This window comes from Pongo abelii, chromosome 16, assembly GCF_028885655.2.
Source record: "Pongo abelii isolate AG06213 chromosome 16, NHGRI_mPonAbe1-v2.0_pri, whole genome shotgun sequence".
Lineage (NCBI taxonomy): Eukaryota > Metazoa > Chordata > Mammalia > Primates > Hominidae > Pongo > Pongo abelii.
Window position 1 is genome coordinate 95,681,128 of NC_072001.2, and position 14,612 is coordinate 95,695,739.

Consider the following 14,612-nt stretch of genomic DNA (forward strand, 5'->3'; position numbering starts at 1 on the left):
ATGGACCCCCCTCTTGGCCAAGGGGACCCCAAAGAAACCTTAAAACTGAGTCCAAGCCCTGATGCAATGGGAGGTCAAACATGCCTCGTTAGAGCCCCTCCCTTGCTAACCACCACTAGGCTTTCTTCTCTAAAGGCTAAGCAGGAACCAGCCCTTTCTGTTTTTTAAAATTAATTTATTTTACTTTAAGTTCTGGAATACATGTGCTGAACGTGCAGGTTTGTTACATAGGTATACATATGCCATGGTGGTTTGCTGCACCTATCAACCTGACATCTAGGTTTTCAGGCATTTGTCCTAATGCTCTCCCTCCCCTTTCCCCTCACCCCACAACAGGCCCCAGTGTGTGATGTTCCTCTCCTTGTGTCCATGTGTTGTCATTGCTCAACTCCCATTTTTGAGAACATGTGGTGTTTGGTTTTCTGTTCCTGTGTTAGTTTGCTAAGGATGATGGTTTCCAGCTTCATCCATGTCCCTGCAAAGGACATGAACTCATTCTTTTTTATGGCTGCATAGTATGGTATATATGTGCCACATTTTCTTTATCCAGTCTATCATTGATGAGCATTTGGGTTGGAACTAGCCCTTTCAAAAGAGTCACCTCACCATTGATTTCAACCAACCACCTGATGCTGGCCCTCCCTTGTGCAGTTTCAACAGAACAACCAAGCAGCATTCCTTCCTGATAAGAGACCACCAACTACTGAGAGGTTCTAGTCAGTCTAGGGAGGCTGTGCACTGACTGAGGGGTTTTGTGTCCACTGCTTCATCTTTTGAAGTCAGAGGCCCAAAAACTTCCCCCTCACATCTTGCTAATACTACCATTTTTTTAACATGCGAACCCATGAAGGGGCTGGGAGGTCAACTGCACATGTGTTTCTTCTTCCGTAAATATTCATGGCTCCTCCTATAGCTTGCTGAATATATATTTGGCTACCTCATTCAGCACAAATCCTTGTTTTATTCTTCTGACACTCCAAGTGCCTGTTTCTGGCTTCTGGCCAGAGGCTATGCTTCCCAGCCACTCAGAATGGCCACCCTGCAGGCTGCAATCATTTATAAGAAATACAGCTCTCCTTTCCACATTTATGAACCTCATCATCCTTTGGTTGACAGTTTCAAATTTTCCCTCATCTTCCTGTCTTCTTCTAAGCCCTCCAAATTCTTCCAATATCTGCCAATTTACTCATTTCCAAAGCTGCTTCCACATATTCAGCTATCTTTATAGCAAAGCCCCACTCCTCAGTACCAATTTTCTATGTTTGTCCATTTTGTGTTGTTACAAATGAATATTTGAGGCTGGGTAATTTGCAAAGAAAACAGGTTTATTTTGGCTCATGGTATGGCAGGCTGTACAGGAAGCATAGTGTCAGCATCTGCTTTAGGTGGAGGCTTCAAGAAGCTTCCACTCATGATGGATGGCAAAGGGGAGCAGGTATATCACAGTGAGAAGGGGGAGCAAGAGAGAAAGTGGGGGAGATGCCAGGCTCTTTAAACAGCCAGCTCTCCAGTGAACTAGTAGAGTGAGAGCTCATTCACTCCTGGTGAGCAGGGCACCAAGCCATTCATGAGGGGTCCCCCATCATGACCAAAACTCCTCCCATTAGACCCCATCCCCAAAACGGGGGATCAAATTCTCACATGAGATTTGGAGGGGACAAATGTCCCAACCATATTGGGAGCATCTCAGCTCCAAATAATACCACACTACTAGAGGGAAGAACACTGTGGGGTCTTCATGCTAGCTGCTTGCCATTGACATTTTCCTGGCCTCCAGACCTAGAAACAACCAAAAATAACTTGGTAAATGTACTGAAGTTATTTATCAAACATTTACTGAGACCGCAACATTGTAAAAAAGACAGGGCTTAACACTAGGTGTAGGTTAATGATACTGGAAGATTTTGTTTCAATGTACTATATTTCTAACATCTTTCCAGAATCATCTGTCCCAAAACAGAAACCATCTTGTTTCCTAGGCATGCTATCAGAACGGGAAAATAACTAAATTTTTCTTCAAAAAATAATTGCAAAATCCACATTAATGTAATACATTTTTAAGAAGTGAAATAAGAGATAAAAATAGCTAATATTTGAGGCCAAACACTGTTCAGTGTATTGTACATCTATTAACTCATTCAATCTTCACAATAACCTGATGAGGAAGACAGTATTTCTATCCCCATTTTGCAGATGAGGGAACTAAGGGACAGAAGAGCTAAGGAGCTTGCCCAAGTCACACTTAAGAGGCAAAATAGAGACCCCCTCACCCCAGAAGCAGGCCTCCATGGTCTTCGCCCTTAACCATTGACCCTCCTGCCCTTCACACATACTTCTGTTAATCAAAAGAATAGGTCCAACAATGACAACTTCACTTCCTAAGTGAATCCATAGGTTTAACGTAGTAACAGGCTACATTATAGACCTTAACAAATCATATTCAAATTCTTTTAGAAGAATAGTCAATTCCATATATCATATAACTTTAAAATAATGATGGGCCAGGCACGGTGGCTTGTGCCTGTAGTCCCAGCACTTTGGGAGCCCAAGGCGGGAGGAGCCCTTAAGCCCAGGAGTTAGAGACCAGCTCTGGCAACATAGTGAAACCATCTCTTTACATTTTTTTTTTAATTAGCCAAGCATAGAGGCACATGCCTAGCTACTCAGGAGGCTGAAGCAGGAGAATCACTTGAGCCCAGGAGTTTGAGCCTGCAGTGAATTATGATCACACCACTGCACTCCAGCCTGGGCGACAGAGCCAGACCTTGTCTCCAGGAAAAAAAAAAAAAAATGTCACACCACATTTTCAAACACAAACACATTACGTAGCAGTCATTATCAAAAGCCTGTGCTAACTGGATTAAAATCAGAAACCTAACTAGTGGTTTAGGACAGAAACCTAGAAACTGTGCTATGGACTGAATGTTTGTGCCTTCCCAGAATTCATACACTGAAGCTTAGTCTCTGATGTTATGGTATTAGGATGTGAGGCCTTTGGGAGGTGATTAGATCGTGAAGGTAGAGCCCTCATGAATGGGATTAATGCCATTTTATGAGGGATCCCAGAGAGCTCCCTCACCTTTTCCCCATCATGTGAGGATACAAGAAGTTAGCAGTCTGCAAACTGTAAGAGAGCCCTCACCAGAACCTGATCATGCGGGCACCCTGATCTCAGACTCACAGCCTCTAGAACTAGGAGAAAGAAATTTCTGTTGATTTTAAGCTACCTGATCTATGGTATTTGTTATAGCAGCTTCAGTTGACTAAGACAAATGGATTCAATTTTGTCTTAAGTTCTTGGTTTCCAGTAAACCAGAAGTAACTTGATAATGCAATGCTGACTGCTGGGATTTTTCAGCCAGGTCCTCTCCAGCTCCCAGAAATGCTGGAGTGACCATGTATTTTTAGGGACTCTCCTTGCTCCAGAGCCTGAAGGACTTTCTATTTTCATGGTCTAGTCTTCATTCCTCTCACAATAACACAGAGAGGTTGCCAGGGTATCTCTAAGAAGCACAAACCTGGCCCAGTACAGATGAGCTTATCAGTCACTCAGGGGCCTCTTCTTCCCCAGACTCCCCAGGAATCATAAGCTTCTAGGATGGGCTCCCCAGAGCACTTCCCTTCTTATTTACCAGGAAGAAGTCTTAGAGGCTGCTCCCCCAGTCTTCTTTCAGGCCCAAAGCCTTACCTCTTGCCTCTGCTTCCATTTCTGCTAGGTTCTCTTATTCCAGTCTGTACGTGCCAGAAGCCGTCAGGAGCTTCAAGAGAAGAAGAAAGAGCCATGGGTGAGTCGTTTTACATTTTCCAAATGAACAATGAATGCCTAAAAGAAAACCTCAACTTGCAGCCTTCCTGCCCTCAGGAACTCCTAGCAAGAGAGCCCAGGTCCCAACAAAATGCATGGCAGCTGCTGCCCAGCCTTTGAGAGAATTAAGAGGCATTAGAGCCCCAAGTGGCTGCAGAACAGCCTGTCCAGCCATTCAACAGCCGGCAGGCTCCCCTTTTCATGACGCCCTTTCCGCTGTGCCCTAGGGGGCTCACCTCTTGCAGCCTTGACAGTGCAACTCTTGCCAGGTCCCAGCAGGAACGAACTGGAAACCTCCTGGGTTTCCAGCAGCTGCTGTGCTTCTGAACTGACTCTTCCTTGGGGGTGGCAGGCGCCCTGCTTCCTTATCTGCACCTGTGGGTTTAGACAAAGTGCATTAGGCTTCTCTTCTCCCCTGGGCCAGCAGGGTTTTAGCCCTACCCACTTAGGGGTCATTTCCACAAAATAAATATCCCCCCGGCTGATAAATCCCCCCATTCTTCCTTGATACAGGGTCTCTTCGGAAACACAACAGCCTAGGTTTCTTCTTCTTTCCCACCCAACCTGCTCACTCAATTCCATCTCACACTGCCACCCTCAACCCCAGCACAGCCACCAGAACCACCAGTCCTCAGCTTCAACTGAGCCCCTGGGCTACTTCAGCATGTTCTCCTCACATTTGTACTCACATACATCTTCCTACAAGTTTCCTCACCCTTTCACGGGCTGAAGCTCTGCCTCTCTCAGAGAACATTAGCTATTGGTCAGGAATATTGTACAAAAGACTTCACTTAATTGGAAAAGTATTCATTCTTGGTGGTCCCCAATGCCCCCAGGCCCTCAGCCATAGGATGTGGCTCTCACCTGGACAGTAGAGACATCTTGCTTCACTTTTCATTCTTCGCCCCTGGAAACCATCGGCTGTTGGGGGTGAAAGGAAACTCCATAGTACTAGACTGAGGTGACGTTTCCACCACCAACCATCTGCTTGGGTCCCTCGTAATTCTCCACCGGAGACTGGGGCTGCCTTCCTCAGGGATCCCAGCTATCTCTCAACACCTCGTCTTCCTCCAAGACTGGAGTCTTTGTGGAGTTCTGAGAATTCACTTTCCAAGCAAGAAGGTTTTGGGTCCTCATGTCATCTTCCTCCAAGACGGGCATCATCTCGCAATTCTGAGGAATTCACTTTCCAAGCAAGAAGGTCTTGGGTCCTTGTGTCCTTGGTCCCAGAAGGGATCTTGGTCAGAAGATGTATTCTTGTTCAGCTGCCAGCTCTTGGTACAGTGATAAGGGTGAGGGACTATGCAGCTATACAAAATGAAGTAACTTGGAAAAGGTGTCCTTATGGATGAGACTCAACGCCCCCAGGAATCCTCCCTCCTCATCATGGGTTGCTCTTTGCAAGTGAAAGTCTCGTGCAGTAGGTTCCCTGTGCCTTCCTGTCTGGCCCTGACCTTGACAGGAGACCTCTTCTGGTGCCTTCTGGACCACCTGCTGCCTTACATCTGGGCTCCATACCAGAATCACCAGCATCCACTCAGAGGACACTGGGCAGCTGAAACACTTGTTTTTTGCCGGGGCCAGTCCTAGTCCAATAGGGTTTCCAGGCACCCACAGCAGCTGCCCAGGCAGCAAATGTCAGTCAGTTGTAAACCAGCAGGGTAAGACTCACACTTTGGCTTCCCTACATGGACTTTGTTTTGGGAGAAATTTGAGGATTTCAGACTCTCAGGGCCCATGGTCACTGAGCTCAATGTCCCCAATAGGTCATACCCTGCAGCTGCACCTCTAAGAGCTTGTGCTTCTGCCAAAACAATAAACTTCTACTAGATGGGTCAGATCCATTCTCTGACTTGATGCAATGGCCACTGTCCCTTCAGTCTGACCCCTCAGCATCTGAGTCAGTGGAAATGGGATGAGGCACAGATGTAGAAGGAAGAACTAGATGGGTCAGATCCATTCTCTGACTTGATGCAATGGCCACTGTCCCTTCAGTCTGGCCCCTCAGCATCTGAGTCAGTGCAAATGCGATGGGCCCCATATGTAGAAGGAATGCGATGGGCCCCATATGTAGATGGGCTCCATATGTAGAAGGAGGCAAAGGAAGAACTGGAAGGAAGGAAAGGAAGCCACCAGCCTCCTGCTGAGTCTTGATTAGGGCTCCTGGACAGACATTCTCCTCCTCCTGTTGCGAAAACTGATGGAATTAACATAAAGCCTCTAAGCCCAAGCTTCCTCAAGTGTACAATGAGGACACTGGAGTCCAGAATCTCTGAGTGCTTCTCTGTGATGGACAGAACAATGCCCCGACAAAGATGCTCATGCCCTCCTCCCCAGAACCTGTGAATATGTCATGGTGCATGGCAAGGGGGGAATTAAAGTTGCCGGTGGAATTTAGGTTGCTAAAGGCTAACCCTAAGATGGGGAGATTAGCCTCGATTATCAGGGTGAGCTCACTGTCATCACAGGGACCCCTATAAGTGAGAGAGGGAGGCAAGAGAGGTAGTGTCAGAATTAGAGACGAATTTGAAGAAGCTGGCTTTTAAGATGGAGGAAGAGGCCATGAGCCGAAGGATGCAGGTGGCCCCTAGAAACGGGAAAAGGCAAGAAAAAGGTTCTCCTCTAGAGCCTCCTGAGGAGCACAGCCTTGCCAGCACTTTGAACTTTGCCAGTAGTTTGAACTTCTGTCTTCCAGAACTGTGAGATAATAAATCTGTACTGTTTTAACTCATTTATCTTGTGGTAAATTTGTAACAGCTGCCGTAGGAAACTAATTCACCCTCATCCCTCGCATCCACACCACAATCTTCCTCTTCTCGCCGGCATTCCATCTCCTCTGCCTCCAAGTCACAGAGCCACAGGTGTCACAATGGCTGTGGATTCTGCAGTGCAACCTCATTGCAAATATTTGTATGCTCAGAAGAAAAACACGAGTACAATGTCCTATATTTATGAGGACCTTACTACTTTTAAATCGATGTCGTTCAAAAACAAAACAACTTTTTTCAGCGTGTTCTTGTATGCCCATTACTGAGCTGGTCCCTGGGGATGCAAAGACACATGGACCTCATTGTTTCCCTCCAGGAATTCACTTGGAAAAAGAAACACGGGAGACACTGCCTAGAATCCTTGATGCCTCCGAAGTTAGACTGGAGTTGGATTAACCCGGCCTCTCTCTGTGGAAATAGGAAATGGCTAGAAGAGTGACATCAATCAGCCACAACTGCTTCAGCCTCGTAACATCGGAGCAATGGTATCAGACTTGATGCAGAGACTACCTGGGCGTATGTGGCTTTTTTTTTTTTTTAAATGTGGTGAAAAATTCCAAGTCACAGCCATGACACTGAACCATCAAAAGATCATTTCATGTTTTGGTTTGTATTAAATGCTCTTTGTACTTTGCTTTTGTTAGAGATGGCTGGAAAATTCTAGAAATAAGGAGTGCTAGAGAAGAATCACTGCTTAAGAGCAGGATCTCAAAGAATACATCCTTTGCCCCCATATCCTCTCCCCTTTCTGATTCTCAAAAAGACACTTCAAACTGATGGATAGTCTTTATGCAGATGAATGGGACAAACTCAAACGTGAAAGTTGATCCTTTTTTTTTTTTTTTTTTTTTTTCCCAGATCCTGAGGAATTACCATTAGGACCTGGAAACAAATATGTTGTGTGGAAGACTTACTGACAAAGGAACTTTAACTGAATTCCTCCTCTAGTGCTGAATAGTGACTGCTGAAATGGCCAGACTGGCAACATATCAGGAGGCAAACTGGCATTCCTATTAGATGGAATGTCCAAGAAACCATAATTTTTTAATGGGGTTGAGGATTGCCTGCTTCTATAAGAAGATAGGTATTTTCTGTATCTAGCCAGGTGAGACCACACATTTAGAGTTTTAAGACAGATTGACAAGATCAGAACTACAATTACAAGCTATCCACAAACTGTTGCAGAGGCAGACAATCTTTTCTGGATGCTTTCCTTAGCCTGAGTTTCTGAACCTACTACTATATGAAGGAGTACTGCCAAGACCCAGCCAAAAAACAAAAACAAAAAAGGCCCTGGTGGCTTCAAAGATTTTGACATTGGAAATTTGTCCCAGTACCTGAAACACACAATGTCATGTGTCAGTGAGCTCAGCCTGGAGCCCACACCTTGGCCATCTGCCCAGAATTATCACCCCAGTTCTCTAAAACTCCACTCTTTCTTCTCAGATGGACTACTTTTTGATCCTAAAGGGCAATGTTAATGGGGCTTTGATGCAACTGAGACATAGTCAAAAAAAAAAAAAAAAAAAAGGGATACAGAGTACACAACACAAGAAATCTTAGAGGACACCTACTTCCAGATAGAAGAACTAAGTTCCTCATGTGTCCCCATAGAGATGCAACATTTTAGAAGAGAGTTTGAAGACCCAGCTGCCAATGGTCAATCACTGTCACATCGGAGGAGCTAGCAAAAGACACTACTAACAATTATGGGAATATAAACTTCCTTGTTACTTTAAAGTTTTCAGATCATCTGTTAAAGCTGATAAGGCCATTGGCATCTATTCTGTTCATTGTACTCTGTCTCCTCTTTTACTTTCTTCCCAGTCCCTATCCTTTGCCAACTACGTGGTTTGCCAATTGTCTCCCAAGGAGGATGGGAGCAGTTGTTTCCCCCACATATATCTTTACAACTTTTCCTACAGCACCTGTTGGCATCCCAGCCTCCAGAATTTGCTTCTCCTGCAGTGATTCTGCTAGTTCACTCTCCCTTGGAAAGACCACTGCCTTTGACTCTCAAAGTGGCAACAAATTTCTCCTTTCCCCCCATTTCATCTCAGCACAGGGCTCTCCATCGGCTTTAGAGGGAGCTGCAGGCATGGAGCAATTCAGCATGCTCACACCAGCAGCAGCAAACAAAATCATTGACCATGAAGCCACCTGTTCCAAACACCATTGTCAAAACCAAGGACCCAAAGAAGTATAGCACACAGGCTTGCCCCTGGGTAAAATGGAAATGGAAAATGGAAATGTCACCAGTAGAGGACAGCCATACTACAGACTGAGGAATGGTGCACCGTGTGGGCTAGGGTTGGTCTGTGGAGAGAGGTGAGCCCTTTGACATGGGCTGGCTAGAAACGTCCTCATGAACAAGGAAAGATATATGACACAGGTGTTCGAGAAAAAGAGCATCTCAGCAACAGACAGGAGGAGGCAGGAGAAAAGAGCATTCACAGCATGTTCAACAACATAGAAGACCTTTCCCAGGGATGGTAGGGAGTGTGTAGGAGAAATGGAGAAATGGAATGTAGAAAAGATCATAGGGGCCAAACTATGGTGCGTCTTCATAAGTTGAGCTAAAGAGATAAGACTTTATTCTGTTGGCAGTGGGAAGTCTTTGAAGGGCTTAAAAGCAGGGGTGGGGCGCTTCCGCTACAGGAAGGTTGAAAAGAATGACAGGGTCCATGGCAGGGACAGGTAGAAGGAGGAGTCTGAAGGCAGAGAGACCGCAATGGGCTGAATGGTTGCCCCGAAATAATTCATGTCCACCCAGCACCTCAGAATGTAACCTTATTTGGAAATGGAGTCTTTGCTAATGTTCCCACTTAAAATGCGGTCATACTGGATTGGGGTAGACTCTGAATCCAGTGGCTGGTGTCTTCCTAAGAAGAGAAGACATGCAAAGAAGAAAAGAAGGCTATGTGATGATGGAGGCAGACACTGGAGCCATGTGTCTAAAAGCCAAGAGCAGCCGGGATTGCTGGCAGCCACTGGAAGCCTCCTTCATAGGCTCCAGAAGGAACCAACCCTGCTGGCACCTTGGTTTCAAACTTACGGCCTCCAGAACTGTGAGAGAATAAATTTTTGTGTTTTAAGCCACCTAGTTTGTGGTCATCTTTCACAGCAGCCCTAAGGAACGAATGCAGAGGCTAATGAAGAATCCAGCTGGAGCGCAGGATGGGGAAATGTCACCTGGGCCCAAAACTATGCCTTGGATAAAACCGTATTTGAAAAGCATAATCAACAGGAAGTAATAGCTGGGGGACAAGCAAACTGTAAGAGCAAGGTATGGCTCTAAATTCACAGAGAGTGGACTGGAGCTGCTCATTTCACTCTGGTGCCAGCTCTCTAAGGTGAACGTCAAGGAAGCTTATGTTCCTTGTAGGTGCCCCTGAGGGGTAGGGCCGAAATTTGGATTCCCAAACTTGAGAGTCAGACTGGAAACAATCCAGGGAGACATCTTGCAACCCTAACCCAAAGACATGTGACTACGTATTGGAAGTCAAATTATCTTGTTTATTTCTCCTTTTTGTCCTACAGTTTTTAAGAAACTAAGTTGTCTAGAGACTTGGCCTGTCTACAGCAGTGCAGAAAAACCAAAGAGAAGGAGTTGGCCCTTGAGGATGACATGGTAAAAGCAAGAATTGTTTGGAGAAACCTAAAGCGTAGGTGAATGTTGAGGGAATATCCTGCTCTTCCCAATGTCCAGGTTCACCCTTCAGTGCAAACTTTCTAAAATCTGGGGTTTATGAATAAGGGAGCCCTTGGTGTCCCTTGCCCCACTCTCAGCTGGGTGCATGAAAGCAGTCTTTATTCTCCCTTCCCCAAGCAGCACAGCCCAGTATCAGAGGACACAAGAACACAGGCTCCTACCCCAAGCCTGTGCACGGGGCAAACTCTAGAGGGAGGCACATTTTGATCACCCAAGAGCATTCACCACCAGCACCCCCAGCCCTATTCCAGGAACCCCTTTTAGTGCACCAGTAAGTTGTCAGAAAAAGATCACCATAGTCTCTTTGAGGGGGAAAAACAAAAATCCTGCGTGTGTGCCAATGGTCCCTCGACCTCAGGTTCTGAATCGTTCATGGCCTTCTTGCTTCTCATGGCCTGGGGCCCTCCCCCTTCCACCTGGGGGTTTCTGAAAAAATGAAGAATCCTGTCCCTGGGCTTTGCACCCACTGGCAATGCAGCCACCTCAAGCCAGGCTAGATTGTCTCCTCTGCTCTTCTCACAGGTCAGCCCTCCCTAGAGACTCAGAGCTGACCTCCCTGGAGCCATCACCTAGAGTCTCCTATTTTTCCCCAAGATGCTACTTGCACCCTTTAAAAGTGCAGTTCACAACGAGGATTAGAGGCCCTCACATGCACCTTTCACCCACTAAGTTGGCACAGTTTGAGGAAGTGAATTTTAGTAACACAGGTGGAGGGCCTAGGTGGGGATACAAACATTCTCGTGCATCGCTAGGGGATGTCAATCGATACTGCTTGTTTTGGAGGTAAAAATCTGATATTGGATTTTAATTTGTCCTACCTTCTGACCCAGAAATTCTGCTTCTAAAAGTCTATTCTAACAAAATGAAGTACGTATGCAAAGATTTAGCCAGAAGGACATTCATCATAACCTTACGTATAATAGCAAAATAAAACAGTAACATCCAAATATTCAAGACAGAAAGCTATTTTAATAAATATTGGAGAGGGAGACCCTGTCTCAAAAAAATAAAAATTAAAAAATAAATAAATATCGGAACATTTATGCAATGGAATATGATCTAACTACTAAATTTGCTGCTTGTAAAGGAGTGTCAGTTGCCTCCAGGGAGTGAAAAAGAGTGAGCTCCAAGGCAGAAAATAAAAGGAGCAACCTTCCCCTGAATGCGCCTCTGCACCTGTTGGATTTCGAAGCATTTGAATCCCAGATATGAGATAGACAGGTCAATAAAAGTTTAAAGGATATTTTGGAAGAAGAGTAGCATCGACAAGAGAAAGGTATTCATGAACTATTAAGTGAAACAGATACGCTGCAAAATAATGCACTGAGTGATACCATTTCTACTAAGACACAAAGCCGGAAGAAGTCCAGAAGGAAATTACTCTGAGGTTGAATAGGATATGTTTCTAATGGATGGAATTACAGAAGTTTTTTTTCTTCTTATACGTATTTTTCTAACTTTGCTACAAGGAACGTGCCGTGTTTCGAGGAGAAAGAGGAGCAACAAACGTTCTTTTAAATTCTTAGAAAATGCTCTAGTCGCAAAATGTGAGCTTGGCACTTCCTCTCCTTCCTTTCTCAGACAAACTCTTATGAGGAATTGAGACACTCACTGTCTTCCACTTCCTCATCACCCCCACCCAACTCCACCCAAAAAACTGCCTCCTCAGCCTGCTGAAGTCTAGCTTCCATCCCCACTTCTCCTGTCCCCCAAACTCATCTACCAAATGGCACACCATCCCCTTGACCATTGCCAAATCCACCAATGTTTCCAGTCCTCCTCTCACTGGCCTCTGTGCCACATTTGTGTTCAGTGGATTTCACTAACATTAATTTAGCACCAAGTGTATGTCAAACATAGTGTTAGGCACCTGAGGGAGACATCAGCCCTTAAGACTGGTCACTCCCCTCAGCAACCCATTCATAGACTGGTGGGAGAGGAGAGAGTGGGTGAAGACCCCCAAAGTCTGTGAGGGACAGCCCTCTTCTTCAGCAGCATCACACTCCCCAGCCCTCCAGCCCCGGCCTCCTCTGCCCCTGTCTTGCTTCTCCACCTGCCCCTTATAATCTATCCTCAGGAATATGTCTGCCCCATCTATGTAGGCTGCATGCACTCAGGCAAGGGCCTACTGTTCCCCTCACCCTTCCGGTGCTATCTCATTGACTCTGGTTTAGGAAGCCTGTGAATGTTGATATCCAACCGCCCAGCCTGGCCAGGAGCAACAGACACCTCCACTTCCATTTCCCTTGAGGCCACAGAAACCGAATGTCATCAACACCCCCACCTCCCAACTCTGTTCCTTTTTTAGTTGGTGGCATCTACCCAAGCCCACCCAGAACCTGCAACCCCTTCCCTCCTCCCCACTAGCCCTCTTGCCCTTCTCCCACCCTCACTGGGGCTTTTCATCTCCTGCCACATTCATTGCAGTGGCCTCCTCTTGTGCCCCAACTCTTGACTTCACTTAGGTCTGTCTGTCCCCTGCACACTGCGGCCAGCAAGCTCCATCCAAAATGCCCATCTGGCCCTCTGGCTGTCCTTCTTCCCAGAAGAGTTCACAGAATAAAATCCAGGCCCAACAAGCCTGTCATCCCTTGCCCATCATTCCTTCTGCAATCCTACCATCCACTTGTTTCCTCAATGCTCAGTTCCCCCAGTATCCTCACCCTTGCTATGTCACACATCAGTGCCTTCCCCACGCTGGGGTCCCCATACCCACCCCACCCCTGGATTCTCCCACATCCCACTCTTGGCATGACTTAAGCACTTTCTTCATCAGGATTCAGCTCAGGCTTTCCCTGCTCCAAAACCTTCTCAAGGACACGGGTCCTGGATGGGGAGCCCTCCCCTGTGATCCCGTCACTGCCAGAACAGAGCCCTGTTACACTGAGGTGACTAATGCATGTGTGCTTTTTCTCCAAATCAACTATTTGGAGAAACTAGCCCCTCTAGAGCAGCCGTTCTGGATAATAAATCCCTGTAGGCCCGACTGTTAGCACAAGACCTGACTGCTACCAACAAAGGAGGAGCCAGCAGAACATTGGCCCAGGCAGTGGAGCTATTTCTTGCGTCTGAAAGCATGGCAGGCCCAGTGGGAGCTGTTCATAGACGTTCCTTTGCCCCTGTAGTAGCTGAGGTCCTGGACACCCCAGTGCCCAGGGCTGCTCCTGTGTGTCCCTCTGCCTGTGGCTCAGGCAAATGCAGCAAGGAGCTCAGGCCAGGCTCTACTTCCCTTCCCGGGGGCACAGAGTTGATCTGCAAGGCCTTGGTCTACCAGGAGAGTGGGGCTGGGGGTCTTCTGGCAGGAGATCCCCTCCAAGCCTGCCCAAACCTAACATGGGGGGTTGGCGAGCAGAGCACCAGAAGGGCCCTGAGTCCTGAACCTCCATTCTTAAAAGGCCTTAAACCATAGGCTCATCTCCAGTGAAGTCCCACCTGGCCAGGGTATTTTTCTGTGTGCTAAAAAGCAGAGCTTCTTTCCACCTCTAAAACGGTCTCAAGAGCTGATACAGAAGAGGCGGCAACACTGGGGAGCCTGGGGATGTCAAAGGTGGGGCGTCTTTCCTCCAGCTCCCCTCCCCACCCCTCCCACCTCCCGCTGCAAGGCATCAGGACAGCAGGGCCCAGCAGCCCTGGGAGGCAGAGCCAGGGGCTGCCAGGGGCTGCCAGAGGCCCGGCCCCCCCAGAGTGAGAAGGTGAGGTGTGTGCCTCAGCCTTGGAGACATTAGTCTCCTCTCCCTGTTGCCATGCAAAGATAAAAACATTGATTAAATCCACCACCTAAATCCCCACACAGCCCTGCCCCGTCTATGTAGGCTGCATGCACTCAGCCACCTGCCTGGAAGGACACGAGAGCCACGGCAAAGAATGAGCAAGAGCAGCAGGAAAGAGAAGGGCCACGGGAGGGCCGATGTCCCCCAGCCACAGACCCCCTCTGCTGGGCCTGCCTGGGCTCCCCCATCAGGTTTTTCTTCAGCTAAGGCAGAGACAGCCCCTGGAAAATAAGAAGCAGTGACCAGGGGCTCTCACACACAGCTGTGGCTGCCCTGAAACTCTCGCTGGGAATTAAGCTATTAGGTTGATTCATCACACATTCACTGTGCGTTTCTGGTATACTAGCTGCCAGGTCCCCACAGCAAGGTCTGAACCCCGACAGCCTTGGAGCCTCATAGTCCACCTGGCTGCAGAACCTGGGCACCAACCGCTGAGAATCTTCAGGAGAGAAAATTCCAATGGCAGTTGAGAGCAACGGTGGAGGAGCGAAGCCCACAGGCAGCAGAGCACACAGACCTGGGAGAGGTGCAGAGGTGGCATCAGCCCTATGAGGGCG

The 14,612-nt window shown here is 47.2% G+C and overlaps 1 non-coding gene across 4 annotated transcripts in view; it reads right to left on the minus strand.

The window, feature by feature from the left end:
• Nucleotides 1-1,304: 1,304 nt before the first annotated feature.
• LOC100431208 (uncharacterized) overlaps nt 1,305-14,612 on the minus strand; it is a 43,162-nt gene continuing 29,854 nt past the window's right edge. For 3 of the 4 annotated variants that reach the window (XR_010137245.1, XR_010137246.1, XR_008513786.2), the window contains 4 exons: nt 4,670-6,981; nt 4,042-4,180; nt 3,689-3,758; nt 1,305-1,779 (listed from right to left, as the gene is read on the minus strand). This is a non-coding gene — a transcript (uncharacterized LOC100431208). The remainder of the gene's footprint in view (nt 1,780-3,688; nt 3,759-4,041; nt 4,181-4,669; nt 6,982-14,612) is intronic. The other variant, XR_010137247.1, reaches the window with a different exon arrangement.